General features: G+C 37.4%; 1 long non-coding RNA gene across 1 annotated transcript in view; it reads left to right on the forward strand.

Annotated features, from left to right (window-relative positions):
* The window catches only part of LOC307174001, a 31,856-nt gene extending 12,183 nt beyond the window's left edge, over positions 1-19,673 (forward strand). Inside the window, exons 3-4 of the long non-coding RNA XR_013823928.1 lie at positions 17,420-17,526; positions 19,319-19,673. This is a non-coding gene — a long non-coding RNA (uncharacterized lncRNA). The remainder of the gene's footprint in view (positions 1-17,419; positions 17,527-19,318) is intronic.
* Positions 19,674-25,146: the final 5,473 nt, after the last annotated feature.

A 25,146-nucleotide genomic window follows, 5' to 3' on the forward strand; every position in this document is an offset into this window, starting at 1 on the left:
TCCTATCAACAAAAAATTCACAACAATTAAGCCTCTTGTAAACCACTAGATAGTATAGCAAACGTAATACGTAAATACTAAAGGCAGAAGTAAAAATGTCACCAAAATGATGAACATAGCAACTGCGTTGTTTCAATCCATTTTTATTTATTGCTGAGAAGAGTCTCCAAACACGCTGGTAACCTAATTCTACACAAGGCTGTGGACCAGTGTTGTTCCTCTGAGGACGGCTGTATAAATAGAATCCATAATGGACCAGAGTGAGATGCTATCATTTATCTCCGACTCTCACAAACACAGTTCAGATCTCTCCTCATTTTCCTAATGATCTCCTTCTTTTTTGCTATGTGTTTTAGTTTAAGGTGCACAGGATCCAAGCTTAATGGACACGATTTATCACCGGCTGATCCGACCCAAGTCCAGTTTATCCAGTAAAGTTGAAGAACAAAACAAATTGCCAAACCAAATGCTTTTTTTTTGTTGAGGGAATTGGCTTATTTTTCAAAGAAGTGAGGAAATGGAAAACAAGGGAAACACCAACCCTGATTTAGGTCTTTGAGGTAAAACTGTGGTTTGTGCAAATGCAAACATGAGTCAAGATGGGTTTCATTTGAAAGAAATTATTTAACCCTTAAACGCATACTTCGGGTCTTTGGTAACCCGGGACGTCATTCATTACCCTCCTCCTCATTAATTTTTTTAAGTTAGACTTCAACCTTCTTAGTATTCCTCAGTCAATTCATTATAAACAATATAACAAGAAAAAAATAATACAAATATAAAAGAATGCCTGTTTTCCAATTCATTTTATTTTTTTATTATATATGGTCGCTAACGACCCGAGGTGTGTAAGTTTTTTTTTTTAGCATAACAATAATTGAATCTCTGATGACTGAATAAGTGCAATTCACCTTTATTCCACAAGGTGTCTGATACACAATGATGAATTAACATTTCACTCATAGATACCGCAGACAGAAAACAAAAGAATAGGAAGTAACATCAGCAAAACTTGAAATGGCTCAATGATTTACTGCAGAGCAAGTACTGAATGCAATCAAATATTAGTGTCACTGTCACTTGATGGTGGATCTGGTGAAGAAGCTGTCAGCGATCAAAATATTGATTTTGAAGATGTTGAAAATGATAGTTTTTAGAATATGTTTGAGATCGTGAATATGAGCCAGATGCTGAATGTACTGGGAAATGAGCTCTGAAGAGGACAGTGATGATGGTACAAACATCTGCTCAAACTGAACCTTCCAAGCTCCAAAAGGTCACAAAATATGCTTTAATTTATTCTTCTGAAATTGATACTCCAATATCAGGAGAGTTTTATATTATTGCAACAGGTAGAGATCCATCCATGTTAGATATAGATCCGGGTCGCTAAAGACCCGAATATGTAATAATAATTGGAGCAACATTCATGCATTTAAGAGTTAAGAAAATCTTTTTTTTTTTTCCGTTTGTCTTAGGAGTTAAGATTCTGATAATATAACAATTAACGGCTCTATACCAATCAGCTATTGATGGGAATCCTATGGAATTTAACAATTTCGTTTCTGATTCCAAATGACAGTTCTGAATCCTTAATGATTCCAGCTGTTGATTCCAAATCTTTTAAAGTATTAGTAACAAAGCAAAAACAATACTACTTTTGGGAACATCCCCCCTTTCATTTATGTACATTTTTATTATTTTATTATTATTTTTTTAAAGAACTTTTTTTATTAGAAAAACTCCACATTGTTATAGAAACCACAAGTTAATAATTTATTTGCATCATCATTTGGACTTGAAGTCAAAGTCTCATGCATTCGAGACTGATTCTGAGTCATTTTAACTGATTCATTAAAAATAACAAACTCACAAGAGTCATTTGTTCTTGAATCGCAGAACATCGGTTATAATGAACTGTTTGTTTGCTTGTTCTTGAGTGCTACCAATGGGGATGACACAATCAAAAAAATTTTGTCTATTATTGTGTTGTATTATTTTGCAGCACACAATCTTTTTTTTTTTTTTCAGACTGCAACATAATAGCGATACAGGTAACACTGTCCAACTATTTTAGTAGTGTTCTATCAGCAGAAGAATGCACAAGCACTTTAATTGAACCAAACATCATGCAAATGTATTAAATGGAAGCATTTCTGAATAAGAGCTGGTTTTCAGGTTCCTAACCCTACACTTTGTTTTAAATGAGCATGGAAAGCATTTGGCTGGTTGCTTTTGCTCTATTGTTTTGACAGAATGTGGTCTCAGGTGATGTTTGCCTGTGTCCTTGAGTAACTCCTAGGGGAGTTTGGGTAAACAGCTTGTTGTTAACCCTTTAATTGGTGCACAGACACAAATGTAAATTTAATGTAAAGCACATGAAGAAAAAAAGGCAATTCCAACATTTGGTTGCACACTCTAATGACTGAGAGTCCTACATTACTCAGCGACCAACCCAAATTGCTTGTTTTAGCTAATTCACTTTGAAGGCTTTTTGTGCTACTCTTTAATTCGAATCGCTAATTGACTCAAAGTAGGATGCATCTCCGTGCCAGGGCCCATAGGCACTCGGCAACATGGAGCTCCAGCGAAAAGATTTTCAGAAGGATGAAGGGAAGGAGGGAAGAGACAGAGAGTAAAGACAAATCTCAGCCCGTACCCCCCGGGCAATGCCACGGCTCCATGCAGTAGATTAAATTCTGGCCCGGGCCCAAGTGAAGGCCTGCTTTTTAACCACTGATTCTCTCATTTGCCTTCAGAGGCCTGCGGCCTGGCAGGCTGTGCGGAGCATTACCAGCCTGCAGCAGCACTTAAAACACATTTTAGCCCAGGCTAACAGCTGGCATCCTGGCCAAGAGACTCGTCTCATGTGACGGAAAGGAACTTAAAGCGGAGAGGGGTGGGGGTGGGGGTGAGGGTAGCCAATCGCACAAAGCCTGGCTGAAATAATGATAGCGGCAGATGAATCTGATTATGTGTGTTCATGTAATTGTGATTCACTTAGAGGCCATGTTTTGAAATATATTTTTAATTTACATGATTTGGTTAAGCCCCTTGTTCTTTTTATCTTTCATTTGTGGGTGGACACACATGAGAGACAAGGCCATTAGCAGGACCTGGGTTGTGAAAAATTGTCTGTAAGCTTATGGAGAAACTTTTATTTTACTTAATGTATATCTGCCAATAAAAATATGGTCAAAAGACGTGGGGCGTGTTGCAGAGCAATGCACAGACTAACAATTTGTCTGAAGCATGCAAACACAGACAAGCAGACTGAAACTGTGTGTGTGTGTGTGTGTGTGTGTGTGTGTGTGTGTGTGTGTGTGTGTGTGTGTGTGTGTGTGTGTGTGTGTGTGTGTGTGTGTGTGTGTGTGTGTGTGTGTGTGTGTGTGTGTTCAATTTTTTTAATGTTTATGAAATTATTTTTAAAAAAAAAGTTAAATAATAATAATGTATTCATGTAAATATGTTTATATATAATTTACTAAAAATGTACTTTTTATTTATGGATACACTTTATTTTAAGGTAGCCTATCCTTGTTTCAGTGTAATTAGGCATTTAAGCTCTGAGTAATATTAATTAAATACATGTACTTACTATAGAGTTAAGGTTAGGATTGATGTTTGGCTTAGGAATAGTTGCATGTAAAAATGCATAATTTACTGTTATTACTATAGTAAGTGCATGCAACGTGTAAAAAGGACAACGTGTAAAATAAAGTGTTGCCTTATTTATTATTAATTTTAAATAATTAATACAGTGTATATTAGATCACCATATATTTTTTGTTGTAACAAAATTAGCAATTTATGATGCAAGCAATGCGATGACTAAAGTAAATGTAAACGATCTGTGAAAAGCGCAACTTGTTTGGGCCAATACATACAGACAATATATACATTTTTCGGGACCCTCAGCTTGAATCGGCATGCAGGTTCTGTATCTGTGTGTGTGAGCTGGTGACAAGCCAGTGATTGTCAGCAGAGTTATGCAGTGTTCAGTACAGCAGTCTCTCTCTCTGTGTCCCATGCCTTTGGTTTTCAATCTCATGCTTCACGTCCGCTGAGCCCACACCATCAGGGGCTCTTATTTACGACTGAGGGTCCTCATACAATCTCCCGTCAAGGGTCCAGACCAGTGCGGCCCTCCCTTCCTCTCTCCCTGGGTTCATCCTCTCTCCTGCTATGTGTAGAGAGCTCATTATTGTCAGCTTCTCAATGCACTGCTGGACAGGGCTTCAGCTGAATCCATTCTGGTATATTCAATTATTGTCCCTGTCCTGTGACATGTACTTTTTTTTTATGGTGCTATTTTTAAAGCGAATATATGTTTTGCACTTTTCTGATGAGTCTCTGTCAGCATAGGCCCTCTTCTGTGTTTTGAGTTTGGGGCCTGTCTGTATGAGTCTATATTAATGCTGCGCTATCACATCAGTTTAATATGTAGTTATATTGTATGGTGGGACGGCTGGCTGTTGATTGATTTTCAGTGCAGTCTCCTGGGGCCGGCGTGATTTTATTTAAGTGAGTGCACACATCATTTGCACGCTGAGGTTCAGCTAACTTGCTCCATATTCAGCCTTTTTTAAAGGCGCCATAAACAGCGCCCTATCTTTAGAATGGGCCGTTGTGAAATGTGTACTGTGGTGGACAGTAAATATGAGGTTGCCGTGACTGCCAGCAGAATTCACACACAAGGCCGCCTCGTAATGTATCGCTCTGATCTTCAGTTAGATAATGACTCTTGTGTGTGTAGTAACCAAACGTGACTTGCCAATTTTTTAAAATCTGGATACTAAAAGAGGCTGGACTCGAGCTTCAGGGGAGAGCAAGATTATCAGTGAATAATGACTTAAATTTTAGTCTGCTTCTCTCACAAAGCTATATAAATTCAGAACAGGGTTCACTGAAAAATTCAGGGAAAAATGCAAAAGCTCTCTTCAAATGAATTTGAAATGAATTCAATTAAAAATGCTGTTCCTCAGGTTTAGATCTAACAGTATTCTCATAGTAAGTAAAAAACAGCTTTAATTTAATGCAAAGTAAATATTTGACAGATAATATTTGAATGACCTTTTAATTCATTTGAATTTCTTTTAGCTTAATTATTTAATTTAGCATTTATTTTTGGTTATTTAGCATTATGCTGACTATTGTAGTATAGTATAAATTCTATATATTTTTTATCTGTTAAGGGTGATTTAGTATAATAATATAGCCTATAAATGCCTTTATATTTTATGAGAAAAGGTTCTATGCGAGGGGATCCTCAATATCTCAGGGTCTGGTATCAAAAAGTTTGAAAACCTCATTCTTTAGAAGACTTTGATTATTGTGTGTGAGTCAGCATCTTTTATGATGCTTTTTTGTCCTTTTTGTAATGTGATGATGCGGTCACTATAAACTATTGTTATATGCCAAATGCATAACATTTTTCAGAAATGTCTACATTTGTGTTTCGTAGAAAAAGCAACTGCGCACCGGTTTGACATAACATGAGGTTGAGTAAATGACAGAATTATTATTTTTGGGGGGTGAACTATTCTCAATGTCCTTGCGATGATTAAATAAATAAAAAAAAATGTGACAGGTTGTGAACGCTTGACGGATCGGGCCTAAAGGTGAGCGTCCCACAATGCAACATCTCTCCACCTTTCCATTGGCTCTGGGCGGGAGCATGAACGGAGTGCCGGCCTCAAATAGAGGTGGCATCTGGTGCCCAATTTGTCATGCCTGAATTACCTGAGAGCTGATAAGAGCTGAAGTTTTAATAAAAGTTGGGAGCTGTAGATAGCTGGCTGAAGGACACTGATGAAGTGTCTTGGGGCCTATTTCCACCTCGAGATAAGGAGCTGAAGAGAGAGAGGAAGGTGGGTCGCAGGGCCAGAGATGTGAATGCGCACACTAATGTTCAGGGTGTGTGTTTTTTCTCTTTCTCCAGTATCTCAGTTTGGAGAAGATAGTATATACACATATGGTGTGGGAAAAAAAAATAATGATCAGGATCTAAACGAGGAGAAACCTGGGTGGATCTGGTTGTCTCTGGTGTTTAGTTGTCTCTAGTTTCAAATTTAGTCAATATTTCATAATTTTATAATCATTCATTTTAGTTGATATTACTTTGAAATGACCTTTAATTACACATATACTGTATTTATGTATACATTTTTATTTTATTTCTGTCATGACAACTCTCAGAGTGTTTGGCATGGATATGTCAATGTTGATATGTTTGGTCTTTGCGGAATAGATCTGCTACGCTGCTGCTGCATGCCGCTCCTATTGGCTATTGCTTCTGCTGCTCGTTATCGCTTCTGCTGCTGGGCAAGTATGGGACTTGCAACTGCCAATACATCCACAACACTCTACTGTGAGCAAGTAAGACATGCTGCCGCTGTACAAAAATAGCATACATGAATTTACCCGTACCAGATACAGGTGGAACTGGGGAAGGTGGGGGGTTTCTGAAAGCACGCTGTAACTGCTAACAGAAAATGCTGACCAGTATTTGAAGGTTGAGCAGCGAGCTCATTGGCTACTGATACAGCAAGAACCAATCAGCTGTGCCCTATAGAGAATGATGTAATTGCAAGCAGGTTTTTAAGGACCTATCAGCCTGTGCCGTTTAGAGTTTCATGACAGAACTTTGTATATAAACAACATTTTAGTTGATAATGTGTAGAATGACGAAAATGTGTGTTAAACTGTATAATATAAACATATTTAAACATTTTATTTGGTTTAATAATAAATATTTAATCCAAAATATTTAAATAGTGTTTAATAATAAATACACAAAGCACAACATGCTCACATAAAAATGATAAAATACATTGTCTATATACACAAAACAAAACCATAGAGGAAGGACACACACACACACACACAAATTATATTTGAAAAACAAAAGAATCTGACAATAAAAAACCTTTTTTATATCTTGCAGCATTGTTTATTTTCATTATTCCGTCAACAGTATGTTTTAATTCAAACATTTTAATTATTGCCATGATACGTTTTTCCGTCTTGTCTTGGTTAATGTTATCAAACGTTATAAAATCAAAAACCCTTCGTTAACGAACATTTTCGTTAGTAATTTCCTTGATGAGATTAACACTGGCGGTGTCCTAACGTGTATGTGTCCCTCTCTCTCTCACTCTCTCTCTTCCTCTCATTCTCGTTCTGTGATTTGGCCTCCCGCCAGCATCTATAGCTCACCCTCAGCTGTGGCGGCAAGCTCCAGATGTGCCAAAGGCGTGTTTTTTTTTCTCTTTTTCTCCCCACGTGTGTTTGCGAGTGTGTGTATGTGTGTGTGTCTGCGTGCAGGTTTTGCCAGCTGACTGCACCGTTTGATAACCCGCTCTCTGGATGCCCATCACCGGCCGCAGAGATAGAATTAAATGATGATGATCTTCCCACGAGTTGGGTGCGGAAACAGCGCGTATAAATCTTGATTTCATCTCAGCGTGAGAAGTCTTTATCCATCATCACTCTTAATGAACAAGTCATTAGGCGCGATGAATGGCGCGCAGGGCCCCGACGTTCTCGCCGACGCTTTTGTTTGCGGCTTTTTGGGGGGCAACTTCCGCGCCCTTTCGAGGGGGTCAAACTCATTGCTCCAGATGTGGGGGTAACCTCTCCAGCCTCCCCTCCTCTGAGGTGCCCAGCATGTACTAAGCAGGCTGGAAAAAATTAGAGTAAACAGAAATAAGCATGATTGTTACGCCCTGAAGCGTTGACATAAAACAAATTTTACTAGATTTCAGTGGTCCTTCATTATGCTACTTTTATATGTTAAAAATCTTGCTTGAGTCAAGTTTGGGTTCTTGGAATCATGAAACATATGGGAATATTCAACAAAACTTTCATGGCAATTCGTATGTACGTTTTTGCGAATTGGTGGCTAATTTGGGGTAATTTGTACAATCTCCTATGTACGTTTTTGTATGATCGCCTTATGCCCCACTGAAGGTTAGGCTTAGGGGTGGACCTTCAAGATAATTTTTTTTTTTTTTTTTTTTTTTTTTTTTACATTTTCATACAAATCACATCATATGAATTCATACATCAAAATCATGAGGGTACATTTCACCCAAAACCCATAATTTACTCACCCTCATGTCATTCCAAACCTGTATGAATTTCTTTCTTCAGTGAAACACAATATAAAACCTTTTAATAATGTACTAGTTGATATTGTCCATAAATGTATATATTTCTACAATCATAGGGGACTTAGGCTTTCAAGATTTAATATAAGAATGCAAAAGCACCATAGAGTCGTCCATACAACAATTGTTTTCAATGAATTGGTTGAAACAGTTCACAAAAAAAATGATTTGAATGATTGGTCTGAATTATTTATTCCTGAACTAGACTGACCCAGTTCCAAATTCAGTACATTTATTCAAGATCCAGATCAGTTTGATTTGTGGCTCATTCAGACCTTTTTTTTTTTTTGTAAATCAGATCAACCGATTCATTGAAAACAATGATTCACTCACTAATGAAACAACATCACTTCTACACAACAAGAAGAAAGATTCAGTCCCCATTCATTGTGAATAGCAAAAGGGGGGAAAATATGGAAAACATTTTTCATTTTTTGCCTTTTTGTGTTCTGCAAATAAGGAATGTTTGGATGAGGGTGAATAAAGGATGACAGAATTTTCATATTTGGGTGAACTAAGTCTTAGGGGAGTTCAAGTGAGTCCTGTGATGATATGAGAATACAATGAGAAACTCTACTGGGAACTTGAATGTTTAGAGGTTCAGTCTCTGAGTCAGTACCCTTTGTTCTGTTCAGTTACAAGGTCCTTTAGTGTTTGGATATTTTCCCTTTTTCCTAAGCTACACTTGGTCTTCTAGTTTAAAAAGTTTTGGCAATTCTCTGAGGCTCTTGTATTTGCAATCTAGATTAACTTAAAAGCCTTCTTAAAGAATTTAAGAGCATTTTCAGTGTAGCCCCAGGCTACCGAAAGCAGATGCTGTACCACCTGCATCAAATTTGAATGAAAACGCCTCAAGACTCTTTCAGCTCTGTAAAGTAGAACGATATTTATTTTGTGAAGGAAGATGCTTCTCAGAGTTGTTTGCCTCGGAAATGCGAAGAAATAGAATTTGACACAGGGTAAATGTATTTAACTTTTCATATGTTCGCAGAGCATATATTTGCATTTGAGCTCAAAAACAGCGCACCGATTCTGACTTTACTTGTTAGTGACAGCTGCCATGTTTTAATGTCACATTCTCGTTGGCTTGTGGCTCTGAAGCCCTCAAGATCCTGCTGGGAATCACATCACTCAGTATGTTCGATAATATCACTTCATCATTAAACTAGACACCTTTCATTCTTTAAACACCACTCTATTTCTCATTTCTCCTTTCTTTCGCTTGAAAAAGTTTTTATATGGCTTTTATGTAACCCCTATGGTTCTACTTGCACCACTCCAAGCGGGAATCGAACCGGCGTTGCCAGCATTGGAGGCGGACGAGCTAACAAGGACGCAACCTCTAGTGTCAGTCGCTAGTGCGCCTCTTGAGGCATGCAGGGTAGTGAGGTTTACGTGCATTTTTCTTACTAGCTGGCCTCTGTTACACTCACCCCCCTAAACCTCACTCCCATCCAGATCATGGCACCAATGAAACCCCTTCTACTCGCATCGCTCTGAGCAAGATTCGAACCGGCATTTCCAGCATGGGAGGCGGGCACGCTAACAATGACACTAAAGTCCACAACTGCTAGCGTCAGTCGCTAGTGCACCTCTTGAGGCCAGGGGAGTGAGGTTTACTCGCACATCTGTTTTTTTCATGTTACCCGTGCTGGCAAAACGAGTTGGAATGCGCAAGGGCTAATTATGAGCTACAGGCAAAACAAGTGAAATATGTCATTTTTGGTCGAATTTGAGGTTTTCACAAAAATGCATTAAGCACTCGTCTAGCGATTCCAATGCTCCAAATAGCAATTAAACATCTAAAAGTATCTTTATTTGTACATTTTCTGTGAAGAGTACCTTTACTTTGTCCATAAAAAAGGCTGTTTTTCTCTGCTCGCTTCTCGACGCCTGGCGTTTCTCCTCTGCACAAGTTTGGTATCGTTTTAAAGAGTAGCAATTTTGTGAATATTCATAGCGAATTGTCAATGGCATGAGTCTGAACCAATGAAATCAGATTTTTAAACTCATTCTGATCTAATCAAAACGATCTTACTCGCGCAGACTGACACGTCTGACGAGCCCGATACACAGAATTACAGTATTTTAAAATATCTATAAGTGATCTATAAAAGTGAACGTTTGGTTAACTGTTGGGGAAAAATATCTGTGCTGGATTTCCCGATAATGTTGTCTCTTAGCGTGCTATGAAGACTAAAGGTATACCATTTCTAGGCATGTTCCCCGAATTAGGAGGTTGCTTAAGATATACCTTACCAGGTGCTGTCCGTGGCGGTGATGCTGAATTTGTTGATATCGATGGCTCGAGAATCAATTATTCACTCATGCAGAGGCTGTTTCACTGCGTTATGTGAGAAAGCTGTGTACTTCATAAATAGTTGAAATTGCATTTATTAGGACTCAATACACACTAAAATAGCCTAGCCTACATATTTCAAATGTTTACGTGCTTTCTTGACTTTCACGTTTTTGTTCGCTGAGGTGAAGCTGTGATGAAATATTGTTTTTGTAAATACAGTAATAAAGGTGTACATCGTACATACGGTGCTCGGCAGTGATCAAAAAGGATTTAAACAGTGAATTTTGAAGTGATCTCTTCTTGTAAACCTGGATTCGGACGGCAATTAAATTACCACACGACCTTGGTGTTTGTCAAAAAATGCGGGTTGTGGGAGAAAAACACTGACATTCTGGATTAACTAACCGACTAACCCCTGTAAATTATGAAAATACCGTGTATGACCCCATGAGAAACAATTACCGTCCGAATAGTGCTTAACTGGCAGTATGCTTTCCTTTGAAAGGGCTCCGCGGACAGCGCCGTCTTTCATTTAGCACAACTATTCGCTGTATCGCTGCCATAAAGTTTGAGCAAACTCCCCACCACAGTCATTCCTTTAAATAGACTCCTAAGCCTTTACTGCCTAATGGTTTGCCAGCGGATGTGCCTTTGGATAATATAATTAAAAAGCTAATAACAATCAGTGTAATGACAATTTTATTCTTTGCATGAAAACACTTGACTTAGCCTAATTGAACACTGGGTGTATTACAACTTCAGAATTATGTAAAGAGATGTAAAGAAGCTTTTTGCAGTGGTGGCCACTAGGGGAGTGAACTGTCAACAGTAATAAGGTAAAGCTAAGAGTGGCCCAAACCAACCTTCCGAACATATGACTTACAGAAGGTATACAACTAAGAACGTTTCGGGAAACGCGTATTAACGATAAGGTACATCTTAAATTATAACTTAAAAACGACGTAGCGTTAAGGTTTCGGGAAATCCAGCCTGATGTGTAACATTATATTAGATCTGTACGGTACAGTAGGTCTGAATATATAGGATGTCTGTTTCATTAATGTTAATCAAACAATTGTGGTATCATGGTAAAAAAATGTTATATAAAAAAAAGTTTAATTTATATTTTTCCTCTTGATATTTGGCTTTGACTTGGCCAAATTTGGTGTTATTACCAGGGATTTTAAGATATGGTTGCTAGATGATTTTGTTTTGGAACCTTCAGAAAACTTTAACTCGATTGTTCTCAAAATTGACTTTGTTTACTCTATCGACTTCAAACAATTGTAGCTCAGTATTTTTTGGGCAAATTCCAACAACAAAAAAATTAATTTTGAAGGTTTTTTTTAATAGAGAATGAAATGAAAATAACAATAACTAATTTATTTCTTCACACTTATTTATTGCACCTTTTATTTTTTTTATTTTATTTTTATAACAAATTGTACATTTTGTATTAAACAAATGTAGTGAATTAGTTTAAATAAACTATAATGTTTATCATGGTTACAAAGATTAACAAAATAATTGAAAGATTTCAATTTCATTATTTATCATCCCAAATGCAGCAGCTAACAGTTCAGACAAGCTTGATGTGATGGTATGGTCCATGTTGAGGAGCAGGAAAAAAAACAAAACATTGTAACCCCCATTACTGCACATGTCAGCGTCATAAACAACAGATCGGGCCATGTGGACGCAGGCACAGCAGTAATGGAGGCTGTGCATCACTGTTCAGCACAAGGTCTGCAACCTCTACACTCACCTGAACAACACAGAGAAAGAGAGAGAGAATAGATGTGCTGGTAAGGTGATGTTGAAGGTAATGTTGATAACTAACTGTGGGGTAGTGTAGATGACTATTATAGCAAGAATGAAGATGATGGTCATCACAAATTCTGAAAACAGATTGTGCAGCACTCAAACACGTTTGCCTTTGATCTTTCCTACATTCTCTTGTACATTATTTAATATTTTAGTTGCTGGTGTTTCAAGAACGCGTAAAGGACTGAAGATCAGCAAACTACAGTGGGGTCCAAGAGTCAATAACACTTTATTTTACAGTGACCCTGTTACACATTTTTACATGTAGTTATTATAGTAATCACAGTCAATTATGCATAGTTACATGCAGCTAACCCTTAACCTAATTGAATAGTAAGTAAATGTAGTTAATTATATTACTTGGTAAAGGGACACCTTAAAATAAAGTGTAAACCAAGAGTCTGAGAACACATAAAATTTGTGATTCAAAAACTGGAAACAATTAGAAAGTTTTATAATTCTGAAAAAAAAATAAAAAAAAAATAAAATTAAGAATTATTTAAGATACTGCACTACTAATCATGAAGAAAATATCAATGAGATGAAATATTTTACAAAATAATTTAAATATGTAATATATTTCATATTAAAAACAGTATATTCAATTAATTAATAAAAAAATATATATGTGTGTGTGTGTGTGTATATATATATATATATATATATATATATATATATATATTAGGGCTGTCAAACGATTAATCGCATCCAAAATAAAAGTTTGTGTTTACATAATTTATGTCTGTGTACGGAGTATAATTATTTTCTATATATAAATACACATACATGCATATATATATTTAAGAAAATGTGTTATTTATATATAAAATATTTATATATAATATAAATTATATATAATATAAATATATATACACAGTATATACATGCAAATATTTCTTAAATATATACATGCATGTGTGTGTATTTATATATAGAAAATAATTATACACCGTACACACACGTGTATTATGTAAAAACAAACTTTTATTTTGGATGCGATTAATCGTTTGACAGCCCTAATATATATATATATATATATAGTTATTTCTATTTTTTTTTACAGAAATCCCTTAGAATCCTGATCACATTTTTAATTATTCAAATTGTCAATGATTATTTAACTAGTGTTATTTGTATTTTGCTAGTACACTTGCCCTTTACTGTCTCTAAGTCATGCTAGTCTCATTACATACAATGTCATAACTAGAAATCTAGATATTTCTACAAAAGAACTAATTGAACCAGATCTATTGCTAAAACATATGGTTGTGGAGGATATGGTTCAGAAATAATGACACCATCATGGTAAGCATCACTGCGATCATCACCCATCAGCAGTCTTACTCGGGAATGGAGCACCTAAAGTCAGGTTGGCTACGTGCCCATCCAGCGTTAGAGAATATGAGGAGACAGCCGGCCTATTTTTGGGGCTTATTCCATAAAGTGATCTTACCGTGGCTCCCTCATGACCAGTAATGTGATAGTGCCCCAGGCAGTGTTTTCAATTTCTTCAAAACACAAGCAGCACTCTGCCACTGACTTTGTGGTGAGGACAACTTAGTGGGGGATGAGTGCAGTTTTTTGTGCCCTCTTATTGAGATAGTTGCTCAGTTTATGATATGAAAAAAAAAAAAACTGTTATAATAGCTGTTATGAGGATAATCTTAATTTTGACGAATTGTTCAGAAAAAATCCAGCAACATAATTCAAATTAAATTAAAAGTATGGATTCCATTCTTCCAGGATTTTTAAGCCCCAATATGAATGAGAATAAGTAATATAAGAAAACATGGGTGGGTAATCTGTATTTACATGCACACTGATGTTATTGAACTATAAATCTTATTTTCTCACAACTGCGTGTTAATATCTCGCAAATCTGACCATTTTTCTCGCAATTGCGAGTTTATATCTCGCAAATCTGACTTTTTTTCTCACAATTGTTTTAATATCTCGCAAATCTGCATTTTATTCTCGCAATCGCGAGTTTGTATCTCACAAATCTGACTTTATTTCTCACAATTGCAAGTTTATAACTTTCAAATTTGACTTTTTTTCTCACAATTGCGAGCTTATATCTCGCAATTCCGACTTTATTTCTCCGAATTGCGAGTTTATATCTTGCAATTCTGACTTTATAACTCGCAATTACGATTTTATATCATGTAATTCTGACTTTATAACTCGCAATTACGATTTTATATCATGTAATTCTGACTTTATAACTCGCAATTACGATTTTATATCATGTAATTCTGACTTTATAACTCGCTATTGTGACTTTATATCATGCAATTCTGAGAAAAAAAGTCAGAAGTGTGAGATTAATTAACTTTTTTATTTTTTATTCCATGGCGGAAACAAGCCTCTTTTCCGCAAACCCCTTAATTTAAAATGCGGGATCTCTAGAAATTTTAGGAGTTGCCCTTTTCACTCAACCTAATTCAACTGAGAAGGTGAGTTTGCCACAAACAATCCGAGGAGCATCTTTAACAGCAAGCGGATGCTAAGGGTTCCAATGGCTGTAAAGTTTATTTACTGCTCTCTAATCTCAATAAAAGCTGTCATTGCTGCAATGGATGACCTTCTCTTTACAGTCTCTCGCAGTCGGAAGTGACCAAGTGTCTGACCAAGTCACCACAGACAGACAACTGAAAAGACGTGAGATCATTTTTACTAGGACAAGCAAGAAGGTCTGTCTTCCAAAATAAACATCCAGCACTACCTCATTCGGCGTGCCACAGCAAACCACGTTATCTCGTATTCTGACGTAAGATAGGCATGGAAGGTTGTTACCGGAGAAGGAAAAGTGGGAGAGCAGCGTAGAGATTACGGTGATGACTGGAGCCTTGTCAGAATCACAGCAAATCAGATGACACTTCAATAGGGGAGCCAGGGTGTATGGCAAAATTCGAAAATTGAGTTGACAACACCAGCGATAAAGGCGTTATGGTCGGTGGAAATTGGTCTTTAAATGGTTTGCGGCCCAGTTGTTGAGCAATGCAATTCAGAAGTGCCCGATCTGAGCAGCAGAATCATGACCAAGAGGGAATAGGGGTGAATATACATGTTGAGAGATATAAGAGCTATGAGCTGTCCTTCATCTCTATTCAGAGGTAAGGTCAGAAAGCCAAAGCCCAATTTTGCCCACTGTAACACACAGACAAAAAGAAAAAGAATGAAAACAACAGGGACTCTGGGGGTTGGTGGTGGCTGAGAGAAAAATGTTAAAGGGATAGTTCACAGAAAAATGACAATTCTGTCATCATTTTCCCAACGGCATGTTGTTCAAAAACCTGCATGACTTTCTTTTGTGGAACACAAAAGAAAATGTTTATCACCAAATAATAATAATAATTATTATTACAATGGACCATGCTTTAAAATAGTGTAATTTTAAAGCATAATTGTAATAATAATAATAGGTACTATAGCCATATATGGTAACACTTTAAAATAAGGTTTCATTAACATTAGATAACTACCGTACATTAGTTAATATAACCTAACAATGAACAATACTTCTACAGCATTTATTAATCTTGTTGTACCATGTCAACTAATGCATTAACTAATGAGACCTTATTGTAAAGTGTTACTCTCTGTCATATATGTATTGTTGTTACTTTTGTTGTTACCTTAAAAAAAATGATCTATTATTAGTAGTAATTAGTGAGAAGTGAACGATTTAATTTTCTCATAGTAAACATTGCACATCACCTAATTTCTCAGAGTCGGTTCTCAAACGGGTTCATTCGAAGATTCAGTCTCTCTAAATTCCTCCTTTTCAAGGGGCCAATTCTGCTGTGATTGGTCAGACAGCACAATCTGTTGTGATTGGTCGACCGCTTAAAGCGCGAGTCGGAAACGTTACCATATCTGAATGTCAGATCTTCCTTAGCGCTTGATACAAACAGTAACAATGGTGTTGTTTTTTTCCAGTATCAATCCCAGCACCAGCACAAGCCTTCATCCTTTTGAAATGCATGCAAAGTGGATTCACAGTGCTGAAAACATGCGCTTCTTGACATGAACAACATGAACCAAACTTTGCAGGCCTCAGCTACAACTTTAGTGATTGAGGGCGCGTCAAAGTAGACGTTGCTTTCTAGCAGCCAATGAAGACAATAGGCTGACATTATGCAAATTTGTTATATTGTTATACAGGAAGTGAGACTGGAATTACTGATTAATCTATTCTTTTAGGAGACAATGACTTTTTTTGTTTACCTTTTTGACCTTTTACATTCACAAACAGCTATCTTACACACTGCATGAAAGAAAATATTTGAAAAAGCATAATAAGGTCATCCATTGATAGAGAGAAGCTCACGTACTATGTCAAAAGGGGAAAGTATGAGGTTTCAGTCATTTTACTCTCCTTCATTGTATTTTGTTTTGAGAAACAATATGAATTTATTAAAGTAGAATGCCAGCGCTATTGCCTGCACATTCTGATACAGTGTTTCCTCCAGATGTTTCGAGCGGGAGAGATTATGGAGGGAAGCAGGGATGATGCTAGGCTTTTAAGAAGGCCGAATACCTTGTATTTAAATGAAAACAGCTGTGCTCGGATAGCATTAAGGCCGGCTTCGTCCTGTCAAGATTTCACATTTCTCTGCAATTCTTTCCCCAGCTTTTTTTTTCTGTCTCTCCAGGTTGAGAGAAGTTTAAGTTGAAAATGGTTTTGGGAATCGTCTGCAAATCTCCCTTGAGCGGATTAAACTGCGGGACTGGAAGAACTTAGCCAGACAATTTCCAACCACGGCTAAATTGCTTAGATATGAGAGCGTCAGAGGAATAAATATTATTTTAAACCCTTAAAACACACTGCTTTTTTCATCTCTCCGATTCCTTTCTTCTCCTGTCTTCTTTCTGCGCCAGCTCCACGTGTTTGAAATTACTCAATTTAGCATAATGTTCATAATTGATCATTTAGTGGAAAATGCAAACATGTCGGTTGCTGACGGGTTCCATATTTTGTGTGAGAATGGTTGTTTCTCGTGGAGTCGGGGGACAGCTGGTTGACGTTTCACACTCATCAGTAGTTGTGATCATAAAATGGGATGTTGGCCTTTTCTCACCAGTGATTTGCCTTAGTGTTTTCAAACCTGTCTAGCAGCCCAGCGTTTCACAGCCGGACCGTCTGGTTCAGTGCTGAGCTGGATGAGAAGGATTCCCATGGGACGAGAGGGTCATTTCGGAGGGCACACATGAAGTTAATGGAAGGTATGGTACACATGAAATCCTTTGCAATGTCATTCTCAGTAACAGCACAAAGACTGCAGATGTTTTGGTGCTTTTGCTGAATCTTTGTCTTAAAGGGGTCCTATTATGATTTTTCACTTTTTCTATCAAACATCTTTCACAGTTTGTTGGATTTACGTTGTAATTTTGGTATTTACAGTTAAGAATCTTTTAATAATGGTTCAATTTCAAATTTGTGTAAACATTTGTATATTAAGAGGAATGTAATCTGCTGTGGTAACATGTACATTGTAATGTTGTCTGTGCTATTGTTATGTATGCTATCTATCTATATTTGAAAACGTATTTATCAGTAGATGTTTATGCTCATGTAAGTTAATGTATATTTTTGTTTTTTGCAGTTTTACACCGCTTCCATTAAATACACTTGAAGTTAGCTCTGTCTTGGGTACATTTTGGAGGAGTGTATGTACCTTTACACAGTGAGGGCAGTAAATCCATAGTATCTAGAATATGGATGTGCCTAAAGCCGAATTCTTAAAAAAGGCAAGGAAAATGAAAACGCATTCTATGGAGCCCCTAAAGGGACATGCTTAGGCTTGCTGCGGAGTCGGTTATATAACAGTATCAAACTTCACTTTTTATGTGTTGAGAGTAACACGTTTGATGTCTTTCAAACTGTCTTGACTGACAGGACAATGTCAGAGGATTTGGTTCAAAACAGATCCTGAGCATCACTGACAAATACCTTATCTTGTAAAATGTGTGCGGTCAGTACGGTCGCTTCCTATACACGCAGTACACTTGATTGCAATGTAAATAGCGAGCTCGATTCAAAATCGATTTCATAACGCCGTATATTGATAGCTCCCTGATGCCGGCAAATTATATACAAAAAAATGACCCAACTAGAGAATGTAAAAGCATTGAAATATATCACTTTTTTTTCTGTCACTCTTTAGGGGCTCCTTAGATTGGATCATTTCCTTTTCGTACATAGTATTCGGTTTGTTTCATGACTCTCATAGTCATTCTAACCGCAATAATCGCCTTGCTGTCCTACAGTTCCTCTAATCGTCTCAGCCAAGCATCCTGGCATATTGTGTTCTGCATATCTCACACAAAGCCTGACTCCTTTTCCACATTTTTCAGGCTTTTGACAGCTTTGTCTGCAATAACAGGTGTCTCCTTATTCTACCTCATGCATCCGTGATTCCTCACTACCGAAGGCACAAAAAAAGCTAAAAAAAATCAAATCCACAGCTCAAATCAGGCAGATGTTGGCTCATATTTGGTTTTCAGGGCCTCCCTTTTTAGTTTCAGCCCTCTCCCGCCTGCTTTCCACCCTCCCACCCCCCTCCGGAGCGCAGTATCGACGAGGAGCCGCGACAGGAGAATCAGAGAGGGCCATCTGATCTAACTGACAGGTCCCTGGCAGATGTTTGCAGCTTTGTTGACATTTTCCAGCAAGCCCACTGAGCATCTACACCGAATCCTCATCTTACAAAACCTAAAGCCTAGTAACTCAGAGGAACACGCGGACCTCGCTTTCATTCATTTAGACGGGTTATTTATTTACAGATCTTTCTAACATCCATTTCAACTCTTTGTGTTCTAAAAATCACATTTCCACTTATATCATTTAATTTCTGACATGACTTACCTTGCATTTGTGTTGAAAAATCATGGCGGTGAATGCCAAGTCAGTACTTAATTAAATCAGACAGATGATTTCATGCATCAAGATTAAACTTAGGCTGGGAATTGCTCCAAGCTCTTTTAATACAGAATTTCCTTTCTTTCCCTTCCACAGAGATTGCAAATTGCAAGTGGACAGGTATCTCCGACCACCTTAATCCCACCGAGCCGTCCCCCCGTGTCACCTGGGCTCCATCGCCAAATTGGTTTGAACTCCTCCGATTTTACAGCACACGTCCAGATGTCAGTAAGGCTGTGAGATCTGTCGAGGAGCTGTCAGGGCGAGTTTAGGCCCCTGCCCTCGCTCTGGACATGGCCCTTACAGGTCTCGGATCAGGGCGGAGTAAGAGGGCACTTGTGCTCCCCGCTCTCCTCGGCCTGTCAGCCATGTTTAGCACCTCTGCGTGTGACAGAGGTAAGATGGAGAGAACCACTTTCAACTCTTCCCACTAGATCAGTCAGGGAATGGGCTAGGGTCAAATGAAAGCATTTAGAAATGCATGAATGTCCATTCATTTTTTTGGACAGAAAGTTGAATGGTTTCATTTGTTTCTTTTTTCGGAAGGCCCAAATAAATACACTACCATTCAAAAGTTTGGGGACGGTAAGATTTTTTAAAGAAATCTCTTTTAAAAAAGAAAAGAAATTACTGATTCCAAACTTCTAAAAGGTAGTGTGGGAAAAAAAAAAACTTACAAGTAAGATTTTCTGCAATAATAATTAATACAACCTAAAATGGCCTCAGAAAAGGAATATTACATGCTAAAACAAACATTTTATCATTTATTCCTACTGATTTATAATTCATTTATAGTATGATTTAGCTCCAAAAACAATGAATATTAGGCATTATTCACTAATAATATTCCTGTCTCCTAGAGCTCTGACATGCCATTCACAGGTGTTTAAATAAAATCAATTATATTGTTTAAAATTGTAAATAAGAATAACACACTGGGCACATAAATCCAGGTTTAACATTACTGACACCAAAACATCTGTTTTCACTTGTCATGTTATCATGCACCACAGAATCTTGGACTCCTTTTGTACATAATACAGGGTTGAATTGGCTTTATGGTGTGGTAAATTATGACAAAAGTTTCATTTTGTGGTGTACAATACCTTTTCTAGGCTTCAACTGCTATCACTATTTTTGAAACAATTTTTTTTTTTTCTTTTTTTTTCACAAAACCCTCAAGAGTTCGGCCAGGTCAAGGAGCTCCTGCTAACATTTTTCAAACAGCATGTCCCAAGCCCTAATCTATTCTCCTGATGTAATTTATATTTTAAAACCTGCCCTTACTTTTTATTTCACTAAGCCAACACATTCTTTATCTTTCACACTGCAGTTTGACAGCCACTGACAAGTGAAGTGAAAACCCTCTCATGCAACCTGCCCTCATGAAGCCTGGGAAGGTGAAATCAATATGGTTTGTATTTTAAAAAGGCACTGATACGTGAGCACGACTCAAAATTACTACCTTAGACTGACATGCAGAAGTTATGATGATAAAAAAGTGACTCAAATAAAGGACAAAAGACGATTTGGCAGCGGCAATTGATATAGACACTGATATTCTGAAAGCTTGATGCGAACAGTAATTGACAAGAGTATCAGAAATTCAATGGACAAAAATAAGAGTGCAACAAAACAAAATGGCATTTCTAGTGAAATGGTGTTGGTGAAGGTTGACTGAACTTCAGGTTTCAGGTGACCCATTCACATAGCTTTCCTTTTCCCCCCTCTCTCTTTCTCACAGTTCTTTTTTCTTCTCCATTACTCGGACGCTGAATGATGGTGATTTGGTTGAGGCCCAGTGAGTGTCTGAGGAAAATTGGTTGGTTGATAAAAACGATGCTATCAAAGAGGGCTACTTTCTCATTTACATTTAGATGAGTATTGATTATTTATTTACTCAGTGGAGTGGGATTCTTTTCCAATCTTATCTCTCTCTCGTCTTGTGCTTGTCACCTGGTTTGGGGTGGGTGGGGGGGTGGGGAAGCATACGAGAGATAGAGTTCTTGACACCACTCGAGGATAACAGCATTTTGCTTCACAGATAAAAGTTAGAAGGGTGCTCTCCCTTTGTCTCTCTTTTTCTTCTCTCGTTTCTCTTCCTCCACACCAATTTTGACAGAAGAAGAAAGTTTGCAGAATTAAAACTGATAGCCCTGGTTGAAAGGGTACAGGTGACAAGCTCTCAATTTGCTGCGGTAAAGAGTGGAATTCGACATGCAGTAATGGTTGGAGGATTTCAGAGAGCAGTTACAGTATATCGATGTAACAGATTTTTTACCAAAAAAGCTACTGGACATTCAGACGTTATTGCCCAGAAAATAAAAATGCAGTTCAACAGCACATGCTGTTGTGACAAAATGCCTTGATAATGGAAACAACACTGAGAAAAAAGGTGTAAAATTTTTACCTTTAGGGGTACACCAGCTTGTCACTGGGGCAGTACCCTTAAAAGGACATTCCTAACTCCTAAAAGGTGCATAGTGCTTTTAAGTACAAATATGTACCTTAAGGTACTACTATGAACCTTTTTGTGGGGAAAAAAAAGGTACAAATATGTCCCAGTGACAAGGTGTTGTACGTCTCTATTTTTACACCTTTTTTCTCTGTGTGAATTAAACAACCCATTAAAGACTTGATGGCCAAATTTAAACAGCAAAAAAAAACTTTTAGAAATATATCAAATGTAAAATAAAAATAAAAAGTGAAAATATAAAATGTAGGTTACAAAAATACCAAACCACACATAAATTACATAAATAAACTACAATATTTATTTTTTAAAAATCACTGTTTCCACAAAATTATTGAGCAGCACAACTGTTTTCAAAATGTATTATAATAAGAAATTTTTCATTAGCAACAAATCAGCATATTAGAATGATTTTTGAAGGGTCATGTGACACTGAAGACCTGAGTAATGGCTGCTAAAAAAAGAAGCTTTGCCATCACAGGAATAAATTATATTTTAACATATATTACAATGGAAACGAGTTATTTTAAATTGTAATAATATTTCACAATATTCCTGTTTTTACTGTATTTTTGATAAATACATAGCCTTGGTGAGCATAAGAGACTTCTAAATCGAATCAACTCCAAAGTCTTCTGAAAGGTAGTTTATATATAAATGTTGGCATTTTAGTGTGGCACACAATTTACCTAAAAACCTCATGATCATGTGACCACTTGCCCCGGTCTCCCTTATACTCGTAAGACACATCGGCTATTGCTGCCTGTACTGTACACCGGTATCCTTCCTCAATGTATGGATGGTACATGTGTGCAGTGGAGACAGCAGCAGGATGGGGGTCCGTAGCTCTCTGCAGTGTTAAGGGACCCCTGACAGACCCTGCCTCTTCCTCTCAGCGCTGTGATGGAGAGTGAGCCGTCTCCTGAGGTGGCCTCTGTCAGCTCCGCTTTGTTTCAAGAGGAAGATAGGTAGCACAACCACTGCAGTCTACATCAGCCACCCATCTCCCTGCCCTCACCCTGTGGGCGACGCTAGGCCTGGGACATCCCTGCTAACACATGGAGGGCGGACCTAGAATGTGTCACAGGAAAGATGTTCATTAGCATACTGGTCTTACAGTAAACTTTAAGTGTTCATATTATCTAAAACGCATGAATTCGTCTTACACAGAGATGAATTTCCTCTAAGTTAATCTTCCATCTGAATCAACATCTGTTAGTTTATAAGGATGAAGTGGCCCAAAAATAACTGAGTTTGGGTTCAGGTGATTGATTGGCTGGGCGTGACCTCACAAAATGATGATGGCTAATCTCATGAATATTAATTATGTTATGCACAGATAATTTAGCATCATCTTTTAGAGTTTGAAAGTAAGCAGATAACGTGGTGACACTTTTAGTTTGATTCTTTAATAACAAATGCAATTTGATAACAACCACAACAAACATGTAGCATTGAAAATAAACTCCTTCATTCTTCATTATTGCAACAAGTTATTTTTATAAAAATGACACCAATAATGTTTCTTGAGCACCAAATCAGCATATTAGAATGATTTCTGAAGGATTATCTGGCACTGAGGACTGGAGTAATGATGCTAAAAAATTCAGCTTTTTCATCACAGGAATTAATTACATTTTAAAATACATTAAAAAAGAAAACAGTTATTTTTAAGTGTAATAATATGTCACAGTATTACTGTTTGTGACTGAATTTTTGATCAAATAAATGGAACCTTGGTGAGCATAAGAGACTTATTTCAAAAACATTTATCAAAAATTCTTACTGAACCCAAAAATGTTGCATATTTAAAATCATTTTGAATCAACGGACTAATAACATTTTTGCCACTCCACCACAGGAACAAATCTGATTGGCCATTGATGGCAATAACAAATTGGCATATTTCTTTCTTTCTTTCTTTCTTTCTTTCTTTCTAACTCAGTTACAAATGACCCCTTTAAACAGATTACTATCAGTCAAACTCAGGGCTAGACAAAGTGTTGTCCAATACTTACCACACCACCACTAAAACAAACATCTGTCTGACTTACTAGACCTAAATGTCACTAAATGGATGCAAAGATGCATTTGGCAAAGCGCTCAGGGTGATTAACTCTGTGGGCCTAAAATGGGCACTGACTACCAGAGACTTCCATCGCTGCTCAAGAATTGGGCATCCATTTTTCTTTGTTAGTCAGTCAGTCATTAGCCTAGTTACACATCTGGATCCCAACAGCACTTTAAGAATATGGACTGCTTTGACGAGGAGGGGGAAAAAAAGCTAATTAGCCAAACTGGAGAGGAACATCTTGTTTTCCTAGCCCCCCTAATGGATTAGACCAAGGTCTTTTGAAATGCAAACTTATCAAGGAGACACAGTTAGAGGAGCTGTCCCCTTTGGAGTTTCAAGTCCCTGTCTACCGTCTGTCCTCTGAGTTAATGAGTAAACATTAGAATTGGCTTTACTCTATCGCTTGATACGCAGCTAAACCAAAGGAAAGGGTAACTGCGATAAGATTCTGTGTTCGATTTAACTCGCTCAGTCTAAAAGCCTAAATGAATTTTGTTTCACCTTATAACTGTCCGTCTTTTCCGCTATATTTGAAAAGAGGTGCTTTCAACATGCTTTGTTGAAAATGCCCTCGAGGATCAAGGCCTTTTCTCCGTTAGTGCCAAAGATGGCAGAGGCTTTCCTGACATTTCAGGAACCGTTTCTAAAAGGGTAAACATTGCCCTGAGTTTTTTCCCCTCTGTTGGATGACAACTTTATTATATATTTCAAACATCTCTCCATCAGTTTAACAAAATGAAATTCTCGTTAATACCTGAAGCATGATATCACTTGGTATTTTTGTTCCTCCCTTTCAGGTCTCTTAACTTCAAAATAAGCAGCTTTCAGAACCAGTTGTGATAGAAAAAAAAATATATCTAATTCATTTCCAAATGCACTCGCAATCTTTTCTGTCCTAGTCTAAAGCAAAAACAAAAACGGCACGAAAGGGAAACTAATCCGATCTTCTTCCCTGTTATTGTATAAGTTTCATTTCATTTCAATGCATCTTTTCTATCTGGGTATCTCTTAAATAGAGGTCACCTGTCCAACAGGAGAAAAAAAAAAAGAGTTCCATGCTAGTGTTGGGCTGTGTGGAAAGGACTGTGAATCTAATTGGACTTCAGTTAGGGCTTTCTAAATCCAGCTCTTTGGCATGACCTTGGAATAATGGCAGCACTAGATGAATAGAGAGGCAGAGGGGTTCATAAACAGCTGAATCTGGTCTTTTGTGTGGGCTGATCTGTAGAGGAAAGACAGACAGGGCTGGGATTGTTCACCAGACGGGAGAGCTGGGTTCACCATGCCCTTTGTCATGAAAAGTGTGGCATGACCTCAGGAGTTGTGTGCACACAAACACACATACACATGTTGGTGCACCTATCATTATGAGGACAT

The sequence above is a fragment of the Squalius cephalus genome (genome assembly GCF_949319135.1).
Source record: "Squalius cephalus genome assembly, chromosome: 16".
Classification (NCBI taxonomy): Eukaryota; Metazoa; Chordata; class Actinopteri; order Cypriniformes; family Leuciscidae; genus Squalius; species Squalius cephalus.